The sequence below is a fragment of the Triticum aestivum genome, chromosome 1B, assembly GCF_018294505.1.
Source record: "Triticum aestivum cultivar Chinese Spring chromosome 1B, IWGSC CS RefSeq v2.1, whole genome shotgun sequence".
Classification (NCBI taxonomy): domain Eukaryota; kingdom Viridiplantae; phylum Streptophyta; class Magnoliopsida; order Poales; family Poaceae; genus Triticum; species Triticum aestivum.
In genome coordinates this window covers 206,230,823-206,252,695 of record NC_057795.1, presented here as the reverse complement: position 1 = coordinate 206,252,695, position 21,873 = coordinate 206,230,823, and positions in this window count along the sequence as shown.

Here is a 21,873-nt window from a genome sequence, read left to right as displayed (position 1 = left end):
CACCCGCGGACCAAGAGGCAGGCCGGGCAATCGTTTCCTTCCACTCATTGGAATCGGTGGCTAGAGCTGGGCGGACCTTGGCCAGCCCCTCTCGGTTGATCATCGTCGACCGCTCGAGAGCAGGTTACAAGACCGGCGCAAATTCGGTCAGAGCATGGGACTTCCCCTTCTTCTTCCTCCGCTGCAGGGCCATGGCGGAAGCAAGGAAGGAAAACGCTGACGCCGGATCCGCGAGAAGGATTGCAAGTTGGGGGAGAGAAGGAGCCAAGGCCAAGCTAGACAATCAACGGAGGCGGACTGCACTAGAAACGGGCGGCCGCCAGGCCTGGCGGATTTCAAGGCAGCGTGGGGAAGTGCATACGCCCACGTCCCATCAATCGCCACGCTTCGCCCAAGGCCGCAGGCGGTTGGGGCCACGGCACTTTGCACTCGCCCTTTGGCTTTGCCTAGAAGCCAAGTCCGAGTGCGCCTTGGGCCCAGGGGCTACTGTCAGCATTCTGGATACGGGGGTACCTAGAATTGTCTGCATGCGGCCCGCGGTGTGGCTCCACCTGCGGCCTGGTACGACCCAGTTATGACATCAACAACTCAAGACCCTCGCGAGGGGCCAAGCCTCACGAGGCGGACGACACCAAGACCTCCAAGGGGATCAGCCTCCTCAGGCTGGCCCCTGAGGAGCAGAGATTTCTATGCAAGGCTCACCTCATGAGGTTCAGATGATGTGGGCCATGACGATCAAGGCCAGGCGGGTGCCAGGAGGGTGCCAGCGTGTGCAGAGTACCCGTTTTATCTTTGGTGCAGACGAGGCAAGCAGCAGACACAGAGTACCGAGGAAGCGGCCAAAGGTTTCCAATCCCGTGCAAGAAGACCAAGACTGCGAGGACGGCAGGAAAGAGGCCATTGTCGAGCCCACCGCAGCGTCATGACCAAAGGCTTTTGCAGGCGAAGGCCACTTCAGTCAGGATAAGATGTACACGTTGTCCCCCTTCAAATTTGGCCGTTGTGGGATCCCTTCCCGCCTCCATTCGGGAAGAGGACCAAGCCACTATAAATAGTACCTAGCCACCACTAGGAGGGGGAGATTGGACCCATTCCATGTTCACCAGCTCACCAGCTCACTTGAGCCAAAGAACACACCTCCTTAGGTTGTTCTCCACTATACTAGTTCTTCCTCAGCCCTCGAGGCAAGTCCACCACAAAGCAGGAGTAGGGTCTTACACCGCAAGGTGGCCCGAACCTAGGTAAACTGTTGTGTCCCATTTCCTTCGAGCTCAGTGCGTTAGGATGTGAGATTAGTGAGTCGACAGACTGGGGAGAGTGAGATCTTCGCACGCACCCTAGAGTTCGAACCTCTCAAGGGTTTGCGGAACCCGTAAACCGACAACTACATTCCTTAAATGGATATCTCTAAGAAGAGTTGTATATGATGCAACCAAAAGGTTTTGTCAAGCCTAAAGGTGCTAACAAGGTGTGCAAGCTCCGGCAATCCATCTATGGACTGGTGCAAGCATCTCGGAGTTGGAATATACGATTTGATGAGGTGATCAAAGCATATGGTTTTATAGAGACTTACGGTGAAGCTTGTATTTACAAGAAATTGAGTGGGAGCTCTGTAGCATTTCTGATATTATATGTGGATGACATATTGTTGAATGGAAATGATATAGAATTTCTGGATAGCATAGAAGGATACTTGACTAAGAATTATTTAATGAAAGACCTCGGTGAAGCTGCTTACATATTGGGCATCAAGATCTATAGAGATAGATCGAGATGCTTGATAAGACTTTCAATGAATACATACCTTGACAATATTTTGAAAGTGTTCAAAATGGATCAGTCAAAGGAGTTCTTCCCTGTATTACAAGGTGTAAAGTTGAGTAAGACTCAAAGCCCAACCATGGAAGAAGATAGAGAGAGAATGAAAGTCATTCCCTATGCATCAGCCATAGGTTCTATAAAGTATGCCATGCTATGTTCCAGACCAGTTGTGTGCCTTGCTATGAGTTTGGCAAGGGGGTACAATAGTGATCCAGGAGTGGATCACTGGATAGCGGTCAAAATTATCCTTAGGTACCCAAAGAGGACAAAGGAATATTTCTCGGTTGTAACATCCCAAATTTTCAATTTGGATGTTATACATAGATCATCATATGCATATCATATTTTATTTGCATTTTGTTGTGATCCTAGAAATCTTATGCAACTCAAGGACCCAAGGAGAGAGTTGGAGGTTTCACAAAATTCATATTTAAATCTATTTCAAATTTGAAAAGAGGATCAATTTGATTTTAATATTTTTCTCTCCAATTATGTCCAATAATAAAAATAAATGAGACGGGATAAAATGACTTCCTCAAAACCTAAGAGAAATATTGGAGAAGAAATTTTGAAATCAAATTATTATTTAGTTGTATTTTATTTGCTATTTTATTTTAATTAGAGAAAACTTGCATTTTAAAATTTTCATTTTAGTCCAGAAAAATTTCATCTTATCCTAAATATTACATTTCGATGGTGAAAATTGTTTCCGGAATTTTTAGAATTTTTTTATTTTATTAGAATTTTTTCTCTGCGGTGAAATTACTTAAAAAAAACTTCCCGGAACGAACTGGGTCGAAGGCCCAGCCGACCCGTTGCGCGCCGCCGCCTTCTCGCTCGGGGAAGCCGCCCCCGACATGCCACCGGAGTCCTCTTGGACTACGGATCGCGCTGCCACCTCAGGGACCCCCTTATAAGGGTCGGGACCCCCCCTCTTCTCCTCGCAGCCAGCCCCGCCACCGCAGCCCTCCGCCACGCCACCGCATCGCCGCGCGCCGCACTGTAGCCGCCGCCAGCTGCTGCCGCTGCGCTCCACCACCGCCGCTCGTGCCTCGCCTCGCCTCGCCTTGCATCGCCGCCACTGGAGCTAAGCTGAGCCGCCGCCGCCCCGCCGTTGACCCGCCACCGTTGACCGGTAAGAACCGGTCGGTTCTTTCGGTTTATCGCGGTGTAGTTGGTTTATTAAGTTAGATCGGTTTTTTGTTAGATTAGTTAACGAACGTTCATTCATTTAGATCGGTTAGCAAACGGTTTTCGTTCGTTTAGTTCTGTTAACGAATGTTCGCTCGGTAGATTTTTTTCTTTTTAGTTCTATTTTCGGCCAAGGACTTATCCGCAAATAGTTTTTCTGGCGATTTAGCCCCTCATCTTAAAACTAGCGTAACTTTTTGCTCGTTGGTCCAAATTAGATGAAACTGGCGCCTAAATCTTCACATCGATCTCTTCTTTCCAGTTAACTAACTTGAACATGATTTTAACAATTTACAATTTGAGTTTAGCTCACATTAGTAAACGACCTTGTTTAGTTTGTATCTTGAGTTTCGTAACTCTATTTGTTTCATTTATTTTTGCAAAGCGTAGCTAATCACATGTACCTGCTGTTAAGATCTAATCCACATGATAATAATGTTGTTAGGTTTTGTTTTCTGTGTAGTTTAGACGTTTTCTTGTTTTGTGTTTGATTTGGATCTTTCTTGATTTCTCGTTGTTTCGTTTTAGTGATTGCTTTTGTATGCTACTGTTTGTCTATGCTAGATTACCCGGAGTGTGAAGTTTGTTACTACGAATCCCTAGAGTTTGCAGATCATCAGCAAGGCAAGTTACACTTTGATCATACTCTTCTATACCCAATTTTTAATATGCATTAGTTCTGCCCTCAAATATTTGCATGAGTAGGATTGGGAACATGTGGTTTGGTTGTATTACTTGAGGTAGGAACCTAATACCTTTTGATCACCTCGGGAATATAAGTTATGCTCTATTATTGCTTATCCATGCTCGTAGACAAGGTTTGGATCATGATTCACATGGAAGTGATGAGAGTTATTAATCTTTGATAACATTAAGGTGGCAAATTTAATACACATATGTGTGGATTGGTTGGGGCACCTGGAGAATCCAGTGTTGTGCATTAAGGGAAATCCCGGAGTACCCTTGTGATTTTTCCTCGGTTCGCCACTCAGGCTCAGAGGGATCATATGATATTTCATGACTAGAAACTTCCGTGTGCAGCCACAAGACAATATGTCTAAGCTTGGGGATGCCCCGGTTGGCATCCCATCTTTCTTCTTCAACAGATATCGGTATACCTCGGTTTTTGTTTTGTTCACATGATTTGTGTCCTTTGTGTTTTTATTTTTCTTTAAGAATCATGCTAGTCTGAGATAGCTCTTCATTGATTTATAGAATACTTCATGTGCCTCACTTATATCTTTTAAGTATGATCTTATAGAATTGCTCTTTGTGCTTCACTTAAATCGTTTGATTGTGGTTTTATAGAATGCTTCGTGTGCATCACTTATATATTTTGAGTTTGGACATTGGTTAGTCTATATTAATTGGAGAATGCTCCATGAACTTCACTTATATATTTTGGAGTATGAATAATACTATAATTTAAAGTGGGTTTGGAAGAGTGTCAACTTTAGGAATTAGTGATCCCACTATCTTGGAGGGTGTTGAATCTTAGTGTGATATTTATGAAAGTGGATTTGGAAGAGTGTCAACTTTAGTTAGTATTCCACTATTTTGGAAGAGGTTCCAATTGAGTATGAGAACAAAGTTGTTATCCATGATGCTACTGAAAACTATTATGAGGGAGGAATATATGCTTGTAGGAGTTGCCATAATATTAAGTTTCCTCTCTATGTGCTTAAAGTTTTGAAGTTAAACTTGTTTTGCCTTCCTATGCTAGTTGATTCTTGTTCCTATAAATTGTGTGCTCACAAAATCCCTAGGCATAGGAAGTGGGTTAGATTTAAATGTGCTAATCATATTCTTCATGATGCTCTTTTTATGTTTCAACTCTTATCTTTTATGTGAGCATCATTGAAATCATCATGCCTAGCTAAAAGGCATTAAAGAAAAGCGCTTGTTGGAAGACAACCCAATATTTAACCATACTATATTTGTGTGTCTACATGATTAAGCTACTGTAGTAATCATGTTTTATACCTTTTGTTTCAATAAAGTGTCAAGCAAGACCTTTGGGAAGACTTGGGTGAGAGTTAATGTGATTTTGCTGTAAAAAACAGAAACTTTGCACTCACGAGATTAGCTTTCATTGTTTACAGAAGAGTGCTTTTGAGTTGATTCTTTTTGCAGAAGATTAATAGACAAATTCCTCACGCCCACCGTTTTATTTCATAATTTTTGGAGTAGCAGAAGTATGGTTAGTGCTTAGATCATTACAGACTGTTCTGTTTCTGACAGATTCTCTTTTCATCGCATAGTTTGCTTGTTTTCTAGTTTCTATGGGTTATATTTCGCAATAAAAATTGTAGAAATGATATGGTACAGTAGGCATTGTGTGAAAATAATTATGAACCTTGTCTTTTACAGCACCAAAGTGAATGGTTTACTCTTTATCATACTAACCTATCTCACGAAGTTCCATTAAGTTTTGTGTGGTTGAAGTTTTCAAGTTTTGGGTGAGATATCGATAGGAGGAGAATAAGGAGTCGGAAGACCCTAAGCTTCTGGATGCCCAAGGCACCCCAAGATAATATTCAAGGAAGGCTCAAGCGCCTAAGCTTGGGGATGCCCCGGAAGGCATCCCCTCTTTCGTTTTCAAAACTATCGGTATACCTTACTCGGAGCTATATTTTTATTCGTCACATGATATGTGTTTTGCTTGGAGCATATTTTCAATTTTTACTTGTTGTTTGAATAAAGTCATTGGATCTGAAATATTGAATAAAAAAGGAACCCTCCCATGGCTAGTTAATTATTTGACTACTCAGTGTCCTTCACTCACATCTTTGGGAGTTGTTTGTCATTTACTCATGTGCTTCATGTTTATCATATGAGCAAATGGGGGAATAAATTGAATGTCATAAATCTTAACTTATATATGTTTCATATCCTTATAACATGGATAGTAATGACTTCACATATAAAGAGTATGAGGCATAAAAGTTGTTGAGAGTTGGCAAACGTAGTTTTGGTCATTGTTGCAATTAAAAGGAAGTAATAAGGAAGGAGAGGTTCACATACAAATATATTATCTTGGACATCTTTTATGATTGGGAGCACTCATTAAGTACGACATGCTAAAAGAGTTGAAGTTGGACAAGAAAGACAATGTAATGGTTTATGTTTTCTCACATCTCAGTTAAATTATATTATCATTGACCTTCCAAATGTGTTGAGCTTGCCTTTCCCCCTCATGCTAGCCAAATTCCTTGCACCAAGTAGAGATACTACTTGTGCTTCCAAATATCCTTAAACCCAGTTTTGCCATGAGAGTCCACCATACCTACCTATGGATTGAGTAAAATCCTTCAAGTAAGTTGACATGTTGCAGGCAATAAAAATTGCTATCTAAATATGTATGACTTATTGGTGTAGAGAAAATAAGCTTTGTACGATCTTGTTGTGGAAGCAATACAAGCGACAGTCTGCATAATAAAGGTCCACATACAAGGGGCAATATAAAGTGATGTTCTTTTGCATTAAGATTTTATGCATCCGACCCTAAACGCACATGACAACCTCTGCTTCCCTCTGCGAAGGGCCTATCTTTTACTTTATGTTTTTTACTTTATGCTTGAGTCAAGGTGATTCTCACCTTTCCCTTTTTCATTTTATCCTTCGGCAAGCTCCTCGTGTTTGAAAGATCATGATATATATATATATATATATATATATATATATATATATATATATATATATATCCAATTGGATGTAAGTTAGCATGGGCTATTATTGTTGACATCACCTAAAGATGAATACGTTGGGAGGCAAAACAATAAGCCCCTATCTTTCTCAGTGTCTGGCTGAAACTCCATAACCACAAGTATTGCGTGAGTGTTAGCAATTGTAGAAGACTATATGATAGTTGAGTATGTGGACTTGCTGAAAAGCTCTATTCTTGACTCTTTCTGATGTTATGATAAATTGCAATCGCTTCAATGACTGAGATTATAGTTTGTTAGTTCTCAATGAAGTTTCTGAACCATACTTGACACTGTGAATAGATTGTTACTTCATCATGAAAAGTTTTATGAGATAAGCTACTATTATGACACATATTGATGCTAGAAAAGGTGATTGAAATCATCATTGATCAAACTTGTGCACCTGCTAGCATTCACACTTCATAAATTATTTCTTTTATCATTTACCTACTCGAGGACGAGCAGGAATTAAGCTTGGGGATGCTGATACGTCTCCAACATATCTATAATTTATGAAGTATTCATGCCATTATATTATCCATCTATGATGTTTTATATGCATTTATATACCATTTTATATGATTTTTGGGACTAACCTATTAACCTAGAGCCTAGTGCCAGTTTCTGTTTTTGCCTTGTTTTTGAGTTATACAGAAAAGGAATACCAAACGGAGTCCAATTGACGTGCCAATTTTTGATGATTTTTTATGGACCAAAAGAAGACCAGGGAGCATCGGAGTTGGGCCAGAAGAGTCCCGGGCTGCCCACGAGAGTGGGGGACACGCCCACCCCCCTAGGGCGCGCCCCCCTATCTCGTGGACAGCCCGGAGACCCCCCCTGACTTGAAACCTACGCCAAAAATTCCTATAAATACAGAAACCTTTGGGAAATAACCTAGATCGGAAGTTCCGCCGCCGCAAGCCTCTGTAGCCACGAGAAATCAATCTAGGCCCTCTCCGGCACCCTGCCAGAGGGGGCCATCATCACCGGAGGCCATGGAGGAGGATCTCGGAGGGGCCATCATCACCATGAAGGCCAAGGACCAGAGGGGGAATGCCATGGAGGAGGAAGCACAAGGGGGAGAACCTCTCCTCCTCTCTCTTGGTGGCACCGGAGTGCCATCGGGAGGGGAATCATCGCCGCGGTGATCGTCTTCATCAACATCACCATCATCATCACCATCCTCATCTCTTTTACGCAGTCCACTCTCCCGCACCCCACTGTAATCCCTACTTGAACATGGTGCTTTATGCCGCATATTATGATTCAATGATGTGTTGCCATCCTATGATGTTTTGAGTAGATATCTTTTGTCCTTGGGTTGATTGATGGTCTAGATTGGTACGAGTTGTATGTTTTATTTTGGTGCTGTCCTATGGTGCCCTCCGTCTCGCGCAAGCGTGAGGGATTCCCGTTGTAGGGTGTTGCAATACATTCATGATTTGCTTATAGTGGGTTGGTGAGTGACTGAAACACAAACCCGAGTGTCGGTGTCAAAACCGGCGGATCTCGGGTAGGGGGTCCCGAACTGTGCGTCTAGGCGGATGGTAACAGAAGACAAGGGACACGATGTTTTACCCAGGTTCGGGCCCTCTTGATGGAGGTAAAACCCTACGTCCTGCTTGATTAATATTGATGATGTGTGTTACAAGAGTAGATCTACCACGATATCAAGGAGGCTAAACCCTAGAAGCTAGCCTATGGTATGATTGTTGTTCGTCCTACGGACTAAAGCCATCCGGTTTATATAGACACCGGAGAGGGCTAGGGTTACACAGAGTCGGTTACAATGGTAGGATATCTACATATCCGTATCGCCAAGCTTGCCTTCCACGCCAAGGAAAGTCCCATCCGAACACGGGACGAAGTCTTCAATCTTGTATCTTCATAGTCTTGGAGTCCGGCCGATGATGATAGTTCGGCTATCCGGACACCCCCTAGTACAGCACTCCCTCACCGAGTAAGGGGGTTGTTGCATGTGGGAATAAAGAGGAATTTATGCTTTAATGCTATGGTTGGGTTTTACCTTAATGATCTTTAGTAGTTGCGGACGCTTGCTAGAGTTCCAATCATAAGTGCATATGATCCAAGTAGAGAAAGTATGTTAGCTTATGCCTCTCCCTCATATGAAATTGCAATGACGTCTATCGATCTTGTTAACAATTGCCTAGGACAATTCCGCACACCGATCCATCATTATTCCATACTCGCTATTGATATTATTTAGTAATATATTCTAACTTTATGATAACAGCACCTACTTTTATATTTTAGCTCTCCGGTATCATACAAAGTTATCCTCTTTATACCCACAACACAGTTTTATTTCTTGGAAGCAAACGTTCGGTGCACGTAGAGTCGTATCAGCGGCAGATAGGGCTTGAGAGAATATTGATCTTACCTTTGGTTCCTTGTGGGTTCGACGCTCATTACTTATCGCTTCCACCTTTGGGAATTGCTACAATGATTCCCTGCACTTGGGGATTATCACCCACATCTTTACAAAGGAGTAGATGGTATTATTAGACATTGTGTACCAGAGCATGAACATGAACAAATCCAATGGAAATGTCATTCCTAAGCTTATGGAGGACATCATGCAGGAGATGGAACTGCTCACAAGGTATTACAATCTGGTTTTTATTGGCCTACTCTCTTCAAGGATGCCCGTAAGTTTGTTTTATCTTGTGATGAATGTCAAAGAATTGGTAATACTGGTAAGCGTCAAGAAATGCCTATTAATTATTCACTTGTTGTTGAACCATTTGATGTTTCGGGTTTTGATTATATGGGACCATTTCCTTCCTCTAATGGGTATACTCATATTTTGGTTGTTGTTGATTATGTTACTAAGTGGGTAGAAGCTATTCCAACTAGTAGTGTTGATCACAACACTTCCATTAAAATGCTTAAAGAAGTTATTTTCCCAAGGTTTGGAGTCCCTACATATTTAATGACTGATGGTGGTTCACACTTTATTCATAGTGCTTTCCGTAAAATGCTTGATAAATATGATGGCGACCATAGAATTGCATCACCCTATCATCCTCAATCTAGGGGTCAAGTTGAACATAGCAATAGAGAAATAAAACTAATATTACAACAAACTGTCAATAGGTCCCGAAAGCATTGGTCTAAGAAATTGGATGATGCACTTTGGGCCTACAGAATAGCTTATAAAAATCCTATGGGTATGTCTCCCTATAAAATGGTTTATGCAAAAGCTTGTCATTTGCCTCTTGAGTTAGAACATAAAGCATTTTGGGCAATTAAAAAACTCAACTATGATTTCAAACTTGCCGGTGAAAATAGGTTATTTTATATTAGCTCACTAAATGAATGGGGAACCTAAGCCTATGAAAATGCCAAACTATTTAAAGAAAAAGTTAAAAGATGGCATGATAAAAGGATCCAAAAGCGGGAATTCAAAGTTGGTGAATATGTTCTTTTGTACAACTCTCTTTCAGATTCTTTGCAGGAAAACTTCTCTCTAAATGGGAAGGACCATATATTATTGAGGACGTTTATCGCTCTGGAGGTATCAAAATTAATAATGATGAAGGTACTAACCCGAAAGTGGTCAATGGACAAAGAATTAAACACTATATCTCAGGTATGCTTATTAATATTGAAAACAACATTATGCAAACCATGACACCATAGGAACACATGGAAGAAACCTTCTAGAACCCTCTAGAAAATAAAAAGGAGGAGGCACGTGATACGGTATGTAAACAGACTCCAAAAAATCCGCAAAAATATTTTCTGTCAGTTTTGGAATATTAATAAAATTAGGAAAATAAGAAACAACTAGGAAGGCAACCGAGGAGGGCACAAGACACTAGGGCGCGCCTGCCTTGCCTGGTACGCCCAGGTGGGTTGTGCCCACCTCGGGAACCTTCCCGACTCCGTTTTCCTTCCGTTTTGCTTGTTTCCCAGTATAAAAAATACCCTGAACGTATTGGCCACCGTATCGTAGAGAAATCTTCTGTTCTTGTTTCTTGTTGTTTTTCTGTCAGATCCTTCGAGCTAGCATCATGTCTTCTCCCTCCTCCAACAACATAGAAGAGGATTCTTGGTTGATGAAGATAGAACTGAAGAGAGAGGAACCAAAGGAAGCCATCAAGGGGGACAAGAGCAAGGAAGCCACGGGAGATCACGCCCCAACAGTAGAACATGCCATGCTAGCAGCAGAAGAAGAGGATATCCTTCAACCTTAATACAATCATCTGACCCCTACTGAAATTGAAGCTTTTTGGATCATCAAAATGGTTCATGTTCAAAATAAATATCTCACTCATGAAAATATTCTGTTGCAAGAGCAAATCAACGCCCTCCGGAGCGTCATTCGTAGATTGGAGTACCTCCTGAGCCTGAAGTGTGACACGACTACTCCACCACCATCATCATCTTCTCCACCAAAGGAGACTTGAGCAACGGGTATGGGAAATCCCCTTGGCTTGTGCCAAGCTTGGGGGAGGTGCCCCGGTATCGTATCACCACCACCTTCTTTGCCTTTATCTATCTTAGTTTTATCTTTAATTATCTTTTGATTTAGTTGAATAAAAAGTTTAGTTCAATCTATTTTCGAATGTTTGCTTAGTGATCTATCTATGTAATCGTGTGTGAGATGTATAATAAAAGTTTAGTTCGAGTTTTGCTTTCTTTACTTTTATGTTTCAATAAAAAGAAAAAGAAAAAGAAAAATATCATATGCTAATCTTATGGTAAGTAATGACATCACAATAGAAAAGTACAAGTGGTAAAATTTGTTGAAAGTTGACAAACATAGCATTGGTCAATGACGCAATTCATGAAAGAATTAATAACGGAAAAGAAGATTCACATGCAAATACACTATCTTGGACATCTTTTATGATTGTGATCCCCCATCAAAACATTATATGCCAAAATTGTTGACGTTGGACAAGGAAGACAACATAATGATTTATGTTTGTTCATATTCACATAGAAGTTATATGTCATAGTTCCTTTAACATGTGGTGCTTGCCCAATATCTTTGCTAGCCAAAAATTCCGCACTAAGTAGAGATACTGCTTGTGCATCCAAAAACCCTAAAACCCAAATTCTTGTTTCGAGCGACCACCATACCTACCTATGGATTGCGATTCTTGTTTTGAGCGTCCACCATACCTACCTATGGATTGAGTAAGATCCTTCAAGTAAGTTGTCATCGGTGCAATAAGGCAATAAAATTTGCTTCTAAATGTGTTGGATCATTTAGTGTAAGAGAAAATTGAGCGTTGTACGAACTTGTGATGGCAAAATAATAAAATCGACAGACTACATAATAAATGTTGATATCATAAGGAGCAATATAACGTGGTGTCTTTTGCACTAAGAGATTGAACATACAAACCAAAAAGCGCATGAAAACCTCTGCTTCCCTCTGCGAAGGGCCTATCTTTTACTTTTATGCAAGAGTCAAAGTATTCTTCCCTATTCTTTTTTATTTTCTCTTTTTGCAAGCATTAGGAAAGATCTAGGCACATATATCCAGTTGGATATGAGTGAGCATGAATTATTATTGTTAACATCATCTTTGAGGTGAATACTTGGGAGGCTAAACTATAAGCCCCTATCTTTACGTGTGTCCGGTTGAAACTTTTTGCTCATGTGTATGAGGTGAGTGTTAGCAATCATAGAAAATTATATGATGGTTGAGTATGTGGACTTGCCAAAAGGCTCCTGTACGTGACACTTCCTGAAAAGATGATGAATTGTAGTTGCAAAGTTGACTGAGAACATAGTTTGTCAGTTTTCAATAGAGTTTATGCTTTTACTTCGATGTTGTGATAAATTGTTACTTCTTCATGAGAAGTTATATGATAGAGTTATATGATAAAGTTCTATGATAAAGTTTGTTGCTTCTATAATACTAAGCATGATGCTTCTATGTCCGTATTTTGTTTTTATCGACACCTCTCTCTCTCTCTAAGCATGTGGGCATGTTTTTCGATATCGGTTTTTCGCTTGAGCAAGGTCTAAGCTTGGGGGAGTTGATACGTCCATTTTGCATCATGTTGTCCTACTGTTATTTACAAATGTTTTTATGCATAATAATGCTTTATGGAGTAATTCTTATGTCTTTTCTCTCAAAATATGCAAGGTTTACACAAAGAGGGGGGATGCCGGCAGCTGGAATTCTGGACCTGAAAAAGCTATGTCAGAGTTACCTATTCTGCACATCTCCAAATGAGCTGAAATTTTACAGAGAATTATTTTGGAATATATAAAAAATACTGGAGCAAATAACAGCAAGAGGGGGGACACCTGGTGAGCACAAGACACCAGGGCATGCCAGGCCCCCCAAGCACGCCCTGGTGGGTTGTGCTCAGCCCAGCCCACCTTCGGTGCCCATCTTCTGGTATATAAGTCATTTTGACCTAGAAAAAAATAAGGTGAGGACTTTCTGGATGGAGAGCCACCGTCTCAAGGCGAAACTTGGGCAGGAGCACTTTTGCCCTCTGGCGGAGCGATTCCGCCAGGGGAACTTCCCTCACGGAGGGGGGAATCGAAGCCATCATCATCACCAACAACCCTCTCATCTTTGGGAGGCCAATCTCCATCAAAATATTCAACAACACCATCACTTCTCAAACCCTAGTTCATCTCTTGTGTTCAATCTTTGTACCAGAACCTTAGATTGGTACTTGTGGGTGACTTGTAGTGTTGATTACATCTTGTAGTTAATTACTATATGGCTTATTTGGTGGAAGATCATATGTTCAGATCCATTATGCTATTTAATACCCCTCTTATCTTGAGCATGATTATAATTTGTGAGTAGTTATTCTAGTTCTTGAGGTAACGTGAGAAGTAATGTTGCAAGTAATCATGTGAACTTGATATGTGTTTGATATTTTGATGATATGTATGTTGTGATTCCTTTAGTGGTGTCATGTGAACATCGACTACATGGAACTTCACCATATTTGGGACTAATGAATGCATTGTGGGGTAGTTATTAGATGATGGGTTGCTAGAGCAACAGAAGCTTAAACCCTAGTTTATGCGCTACTTCGTAAGAGACCGATTTGGACCCAAAAGTTTAATGCTATGGTTAGATTTTGTGTTAATACTTTTATCGTAGTTGCGGATGCTTGCGAGGGGGTTAATCATAAGTAGGAGGTTTGTTCAAGTAAGAACATCGTCTAAGCACCGGTCCACCCACATACCAAATTATCAAAGTAGCGAACACAAACCTAACCAACATGATGAAAGTGATATGGTGAAATTCTCGTGTACCCTCAAGAACATTTTGCTTATTAGAAGAGACCGCTTTGGCCTGTACTTTTCCACAAAAGGCTTGGGCTACCTTGCTACACTTTATTTACCATTACCATTACTTGCTCGTTAATAATTATCTTGCAATCAAACTACCTGTTATCGACAATTTCAGTGCTTGCAGAAAATACCTTGCTGAAAACCACTTGTCATTTCCTTGTGCTCCTCATTGGGTTCGACACTCTTACTTATCGAAAGGACTACGATTGATCCCCTATACTTGTGGGTCATCAACCCACGGTAGCCCATGGTATCTTGAGTGCAAAGTTGTGTTGGCGAGGCACGTAGTGTGCGACTGGGGTGCGCATACCATGGGGGTTGTATCCCTATTTACGTCGAATGTAGGGAGGCTCCCTGAATGGGGATAGGACTCGAGCCCGTTTGCCTGCTTCTCGGGCCTTGATGGTGGGCTGGTACTTTGGCCCTTCGACGCTGGTTTGGTCTTCGGCTGCTAGAGATGCAGTGTGTTCCCTCAGTCCGGAGTGAGCGTTCCATATTGCCGTTGACCATGATGACGCCCTTAGGTCTGGGCATTTTTAATTTGAGGTATGCATAGTGGGGGACATCATTGAAATGAGCAAACGTTGTTCAACCCAGGAGTGTATGATACCCGCTGCAAAAGGGGACAATGTAGAAGATCAAGTCTTCTCTCCGGAAGTTGTCCGACGAGCCGAACACCACCTCTAGAGTCTGGGTTCCTGAGCAGCGGGCCTCCATGCCTGGGATTACCCCTTTGAAGGTAGTGTTACTGGGTTTGATCCTTGACGGGTCAATGCCCATTTTCCTCACTGTATTTGCATAAATCAGACTAAGGCTACTGCCACCATCCATGGGGACTCTGGTGAGGTGGTACCCATCGATAATGGGGTCAAGAACCAGGGCCCAATCCTTCGTGACGGATACTGGCCGGATGGTCTCTGCGGTCGAAGGTGATCGGATACGCTGACCATGGGTTAAATTTCGGGGCTACAGGCTCTACGGCATAGGTGTCCCGAAATGAGTGTTTCCTCTCCTTCTTGGGTATATGAGTGGCATACATCATATTCACCGTCTTTACCTCAGGAGGATTTTTTGGCCTCCATTGTTCACCCTACGAGGATCCTCATCATCCTCGATGCAGGGGCTTTTTCCTGAGTCCTCAGCTGTGAGCTTGCCGGCCTATTTTATCACCCAAAAGTTATGGTCGGTGTGGTTGGCGGGCTTTTCAACGGTGCCGTGGATCTAGCGGGGCCTGTCCAAGATTGTATCCAACTTGGTGAGTCCATCCTGGTTTCCTTTAGATGGCTTTTTCCGCGGTTCTGACTTGGGGTTGCAGAATTCGGCCTTCACTGCCGTGTCTTCGGCTTCACCGCTGTTGTGATGTCGCTTATTTCTGTTGCACTGTGGTTTCCCATTTCTATCCCGGACTTCTGAGGTGCCAGGGTCTTTTGGGTTGGTGCTTCTATGAGCCAACCAACTATCTTCCCCTGCGCAAAAGCGGGTCATCAAGGAGGTAAGTGTTGACATTGTTTTTGGCTTATCTTAACCCAGCTGGCGCGCTAGCCATTCATCCTTGATACTATGCCGAAATGTAGCTATAGCTTCTACGTCCGGAAAGTTAATGATCTGGTTCTTTTTGGTCAAAAACTGATTGAAAAATTGCCGAGCTGACTCTCTGGGCTGTCGGACCACGTGGCTCAGGTCATCGGCATCTGGAGGCCGGACATAGGTGCCTTGAAAGTTAGCTCAGAAAGCATCCTCGAGTTCTTGCCAACTCCCTATGGAGTCTTTGGGGAGGCTCTTCAGCCAATGCCTTGTTGGTCCCTTGAGTTTTAATGGCAAGTATTTAATGGCGTGGAGGTCGTCCCCTCGAGCCATATGAATATGGAGAAGAAATTCTTCGATCCACGCGGTTGGGTTTGTAGTCCCATCGTATTGTTTGATGTTTATGGGTTCAAAACCTTCGGGGTACTGGTGCCGCATTTCCTTGTCCGTGAAGCACATCGGGTGTGCGGTGCCCCTAACCTGGGTTACGTCCTGCCGTAGATAGGTGGCCGTACCAGTCAGGTGCTGCTCCCGAATTCTATTGTTTAGGCAGCACCATGCTTGATATCTGTCCTGTCCAGCCGAGGCATACTCCCGAGATCCATAAATGGATCTTGTCTGTCCTGCTCTATTGGCCAGGTCATGACAGAGTTCATATTGGTATTCTGGTTGTGCCGCCTCTTTGCCTTTACGGCGAGGAGGGGAGGGTGGGTATTCGGCCTCTCCAGTAGGCTTGTCCCTTCCTCAAGGGGGGCGATCGAGCTGGTCTGCCTGAGTATACCTTGCTGGTGCAGGGGCAAGGGTCTCGTCGTCAAATTGTGGCAGAAACTTTTGTTTTGGGTAGCTCTTGGTTTGCCGCTCATAGTCGTATCCTTCTCTGGCTGTAGGACTTTTGTCCATCTGTCGTTGAGGGTGTCCTGTTTGGATTTTATTTTTTGTTGCTTCTTCTTCAAGCTTCTTGCGGGGGCAATAAGTTGTCGCTTAAACCGTTCTTGGTCTAGTGGATCCTCGGGGACGATAAAATACTCATCTCCAAGGCTAACCTCCTCCACACTGAGAGGGTGGTAATTACTGTCCTCGGAATCATTGAGGTCCTCGGGATCAAACTGCTCCTCGCACTGCTCCGAATTGTCTGGCTGCTATTCGGCGAGAGTGGGGTCACCGAGTTCTTCCATATTGTCCGGGTTGTCATCTTCTCTGGTGCCCGTGCTGCTTTCCCTGCCCTGACGCCCCCTGGATCGTCGACATGGTTTTCGGCGTTTGGACCGCTCTTCACCGGGCTTGTTGCTATCTATCCTAGGGGTGTCATCCCTGTTATTATTGTCGTTGCCATTGTCGTTGGGGGTATCCATCATGTAAACATAATAGGTGGAGGTGGTCATCCATCGATCGGTGACGGGAGGGGTAGTGTCAGCATGGGCCATGGCGTCGATGTCTTTGTCAATGTCGTCAGCCTCCTCATATGCGTAGTCCAGCATGTCGGTTAAGTCTTCAACATTGGCTACTAAGTGGGTGGTGGGTGGGCCATCTTGAGGCCCCGCTCGGCGAGGCCGAGGATGGGCCATCCAAGATAGTCATCATCTGAATCTGATCAAGTGCCTCGTTTAACAAGGCGAGACTGGCCGGATAGGCGTATGAGATTTCTTAGGAGTCAACCTCCGGCGTGATGGTGAGGCGAGGGGCGGGCCTGGCCAGGGTTGACTCCTAGTCTTCGGGTGCTGAACTCGCACCAAGGATCAAAGCTGGGTCTATGGTATGGTAGGTGAGTCTGGCCGAGGGTGACTCCCGGTCTTCGAACGTGGTACTTGCGTCTAGGCTCAAAGCCAGTCGCGAGGTAGGGGACGATCCAGAGATCGGATCAGGGAGAGGCCCCAAAGTTGATGCTTCGGGGTCCATGGGCATCTCATATCGGGTTGAGAAGCACACAAGGATCAGATCGCCCCAAACATCAAAAACGTACTCTAAGTTACCGAACCTAATCTGGCGCTCAAGGGCGAAATTGTCGACCTAGTCGAGATGACCGGTCGAATTGGCATGCAGAATGACGCTGCCAAACGAGAAGAGCAGGATGGGGACGAAGATATCCCCGGTGCTAACGCCGTGTCCAATGATCAGGCGATCCATCAATCCTTCGGTGATCCAACAGGGGAACTCTCAATGAAAGCACCCGGTGTCAAAACCGGTGGATCTTGGGTAGGGGGTCCCGAGCTGTGGATCCTAGATCAATGGGGAATAGGGGATGAAGGATAGAATGTTTACCTAGGTTTGGGCCCTCTCTAAGAGGTAAAACCCTGCGTCCCACTCAATTATATTGAAGTGCATAAGATGGTTACAGAGCCGATCTACCACGAGATCAGATGAACTAAACCCTAGGTTAGTAGGATGATGGTTGCTGTTCTAGCCTCTACGGACTAAACCCTCTTGTTTATATAGGCACCAGTGTAACTAGGGTTACACATGGTCTATTACAACAAAGGAAATAAACATGTCGAATCTTCTATCTTGAGTTGGAGGACACACCAAGACTTCGAGGGTTTCCTGTCCGGACATGAAGTTGCCTCATAGCTTGGCCTTCTGATAGTCACACAATGGCCCACTAGTTCGACCTATAAGAAGTAGGTCGGCATCCCGAGTACCCCCTAGTCCAGGACTCCATCAATCTCCATACCCCATTAACTAGCCTCGTTAATGTGAGACTTTCTTCTTTTTCTGTCTTCTCCACACAACCTCCAACATCATACTCAATTCCACCCATAGTGCTATATCCATGGCATGCACTCATGTATTGCATGAGAGTTAAAAAAGCTGAAGCACGCTAAAAAGTATGAACCAATTGCTTGGCTAACATCGAGGTTGTGCATGATAAAGACTTTATGTTAAGAAGATCGAGCATGACAAGACTATATGATTTTCTAGGGATAACTTTCTTTAGCATTGATATTTTGAAAGATATGATTGTTCATTGGTATGCTTTATTATTATTGTTTTTATGTCAAAATATAGACTATTCCTTTGAATCATTTAAATCTTAATATTCATGCCACAAAGAGAAATTACATGATGAACATGATAGGTAGCATTCCACATCAAAAATCCTATTTTTGTCATTTACCTACTCAAGGACGAGCAGGAATTAAGGTTGGGGATGCCTGACACATGTCCAACGTATCTATAATTTTTTATTGTTCCATGCTATTATAGTATCGATCTTGGATGTTTTGTAGCAATTATATGCCATTATATTTCATTTTTGGGGCCTAACCTATTAATCTAGTGCCGAGTGCCAGTTGCTGTTGTTGCTGGCATTTGGTTTTTTAGGAAATCAATATCAATCAGAGTCCAAATGGAGTAAAACCTTTGGATTAATTTTTTTCTAGACCAGAAGAGACCCTAGAAGGTTTGAGAGAAGACCTGAAGAGCCACAAGGGAGCCACAAGCTCAGGCGGCGCCCCTCCCCCCCGGGGCGCCCCCCAGGCTTGTGGGCCCCTTGTGGAACTTCTTGACCTAATTCCGCCTCTATAAATTCTTAACTATTCCCCTGACATCAGAGAGCCACCTGAAATACTTTTTCCGCCGCCGCAAGTTTCTGTTTCCGCCGCCGGTACTCTAGAGGAGGGGGAATCAATCACGGAGGGGATCTACATCAACCTTGTTGCCCTTCCGATGATGTGTGAGTAGTTTACGAGAGACCTATGGGTCCATAGCTAGTAGCTAGATGGCTCCTTCTCTCTCTTTGATCTTCAATACAATGTTATCCTCGATGTTCTTGGAGATACAATCGATGTAATGACTTTTTGGCATGTGTTTGTTGGGATCCAATGAATTGTAAGTTTATGATCTAATTATCCATGAATATTATTTGAGTTTTCTCTGAACTCTTTTGTGCATGATTGTTATAGCTTTGTATTTCTCTCCGATCTATCGATTTGGTTTGGCCAACTAGATTGATTTTTCTTGCAACGGGAGAGGTGCTTTGTGATGGGGTCGATCTTGCAGTGCTCAATCCCAGTGACAGAAGGGGACATGACATGTATTTATATTGTCTCCATTAAGGATAAAAAGATGGGGTTTATTAATGCGTGAATTCACTTTGTCTACATCATGTCATCTTGCTTAAGGCGTTACTTCGTTCTTTATGAACTTAATACTCTAGATACATGTTGGATAGCGCTCGATGTGTGGAGTAATAGTAGTAGGTACACAATCATTTTGGTCTACTTGTCTTGGATGTGATGCCTATATACATGATCATTCCCTTGGATATCATCATGATTATATATTTTCTATCAATTGCCCAACAGTAATTTGTTTACCCACCGTATGTTATTTTCAAGAGAGAAGCCTCTAGTGAAAACTATGGCCCTCGGGTCTACTTTTCATTGTATATTAAAATAAAAAAATCCATTGCTGCGATTTTTATTTATTTATTTTATTTTGTGTTTAGTTATCTATCTAGCACCATACAATTTAATCTTGTAAGTAACCATTGAGGGGTTGACAACCCCTTGCTCACGTTGGGTGCAAGGATTTGTTATTAATTGTGTATGTACTGCTAACAAGGTGTTGCGTGGTTCTCCTACCAGATTGATAACCTTGGTTCTTAACTTAGGGAAATAATTATCTCTATTGTACTGCATCATCGTCTCCTCTTCGAGGAAATTCCAACGTGGCTCACAAGTAGCATGTACTCATGTCCATTGACAGTATAGTGGCAAGGAGGAGCTTTTCCTTCAATCAAACTTGCAAACAATGGTGATTGCTGCAGCACAATGATGTCATTGTGAGACCCGGGCATGCCAAAAAAGCGTGCAAAATCCAAAGATGATGTGAGCAACTGCTTCAAGAACGATGTGGGCTTCTTAACATGACTCTGATTTTTCCTTTGTAAAGCTTTCAGGCAATTCTTTCATTTCCAATGCATGTGCTCAAGAGATCCAAGTAAACTTGAACACCCTCTTGCTTCTGAGATTACTAGGAGCCTCTAGGTGTCTACCACAGTTGGTTCTCTCAAGTACTAAGGTCCCAACACCTTGACTATGGCAGTTGCAAACCTAACCATGGCATCTCCGCATGTGCTCTCAGACACCTGTCGATACTCGTCCCATGAATTAGCGGCCGCGCCATATGCAAGAACCCGTAGTGCGGCCGTGCACTTTTGATAACTAGAGAAGCCAATCAATCCCATGGCATCCTTCCTCAAGACGACTGATGTATATTGCACAACTTTTTCTTGTAGACTCATAATGGGCCTCGAAGCGCAGGGTTCTATAGGACAGTAGCAAATTTCCCTCAAGTGGATGACCTAAGGTTTATCAATTCGTGGGAGACGTAGGATGAAGATGGTCTCTCTCAACCAACCCTTCAACCAAATAATAAAAAGTCTCTTGTGTCCCCAACACACCAAATACAATGGTAATGTGTATAGGTGCACTAGTTCGGTGAAGTGATGGTAATAAAAGCATAGTAATGCTAGTACATATTGATTTTTGTAATAGGAACAATAAAAACGGCAAGGTAGCCAATAGTAAATGGGCATAAAAACGGTATTGCAAACAAGGCCTAGGGTCCGTACTTTCGCTAGTGGAATCTCTCAACAATGCTAATATAATTGGATCATATAGCCATCCCTCAGCGTGCGATGAAGAATCACTCCAAAGTTCCTATCTAGTGGAGAACATAAGAAGAAAATGTTTGTAGGATACGAAACCACCTCAAAACTATTTTTTCCGATCGATCTATCCAAGAGTTCGTACTAAAATAACACCAAAGAAAATTCAAATTCATAATACACAATCCAACACAAAGAACCTCAAGGAGTGCCCCAAGATTTCTACTGAAGAAACAAGGACAAGAATGTGCATCAACCCCTATGCATATATTACCCCAATGTCACCTCGGGAATCCGCGAGTTGAGTGCCAAAACATATATCAAGTGAATCAATACGATACCCCATTGTCACCATGGGTATTCATAGCAAGACATACATCAAGTATTATCAAATCCATAAAAGTATTCAATCCGATAAAACGAAATCTCAAAGGGAAAACTCAGTTCATCACAAGATAGAGAGGGGAAAACACCATATGATCCGAACAAAGCCCGTGAGACATCAAGACCGTGACATCTCAAGAACACGAGAGAGAGAGAGAGAGAGAGAGAGATAGATAGAGAGAGAGATTAAACACATAGCTACTGGTACAAACCCTCAGCCCCGAGGGTGGACTACTCCCTCCTCATCATGGTGGCCACCGAGATGATGAAGATGGCCATCGGTGATGATTCCCCCCTCCGACAGAGTGCGAGAGAAGGGCTCTAGATTGG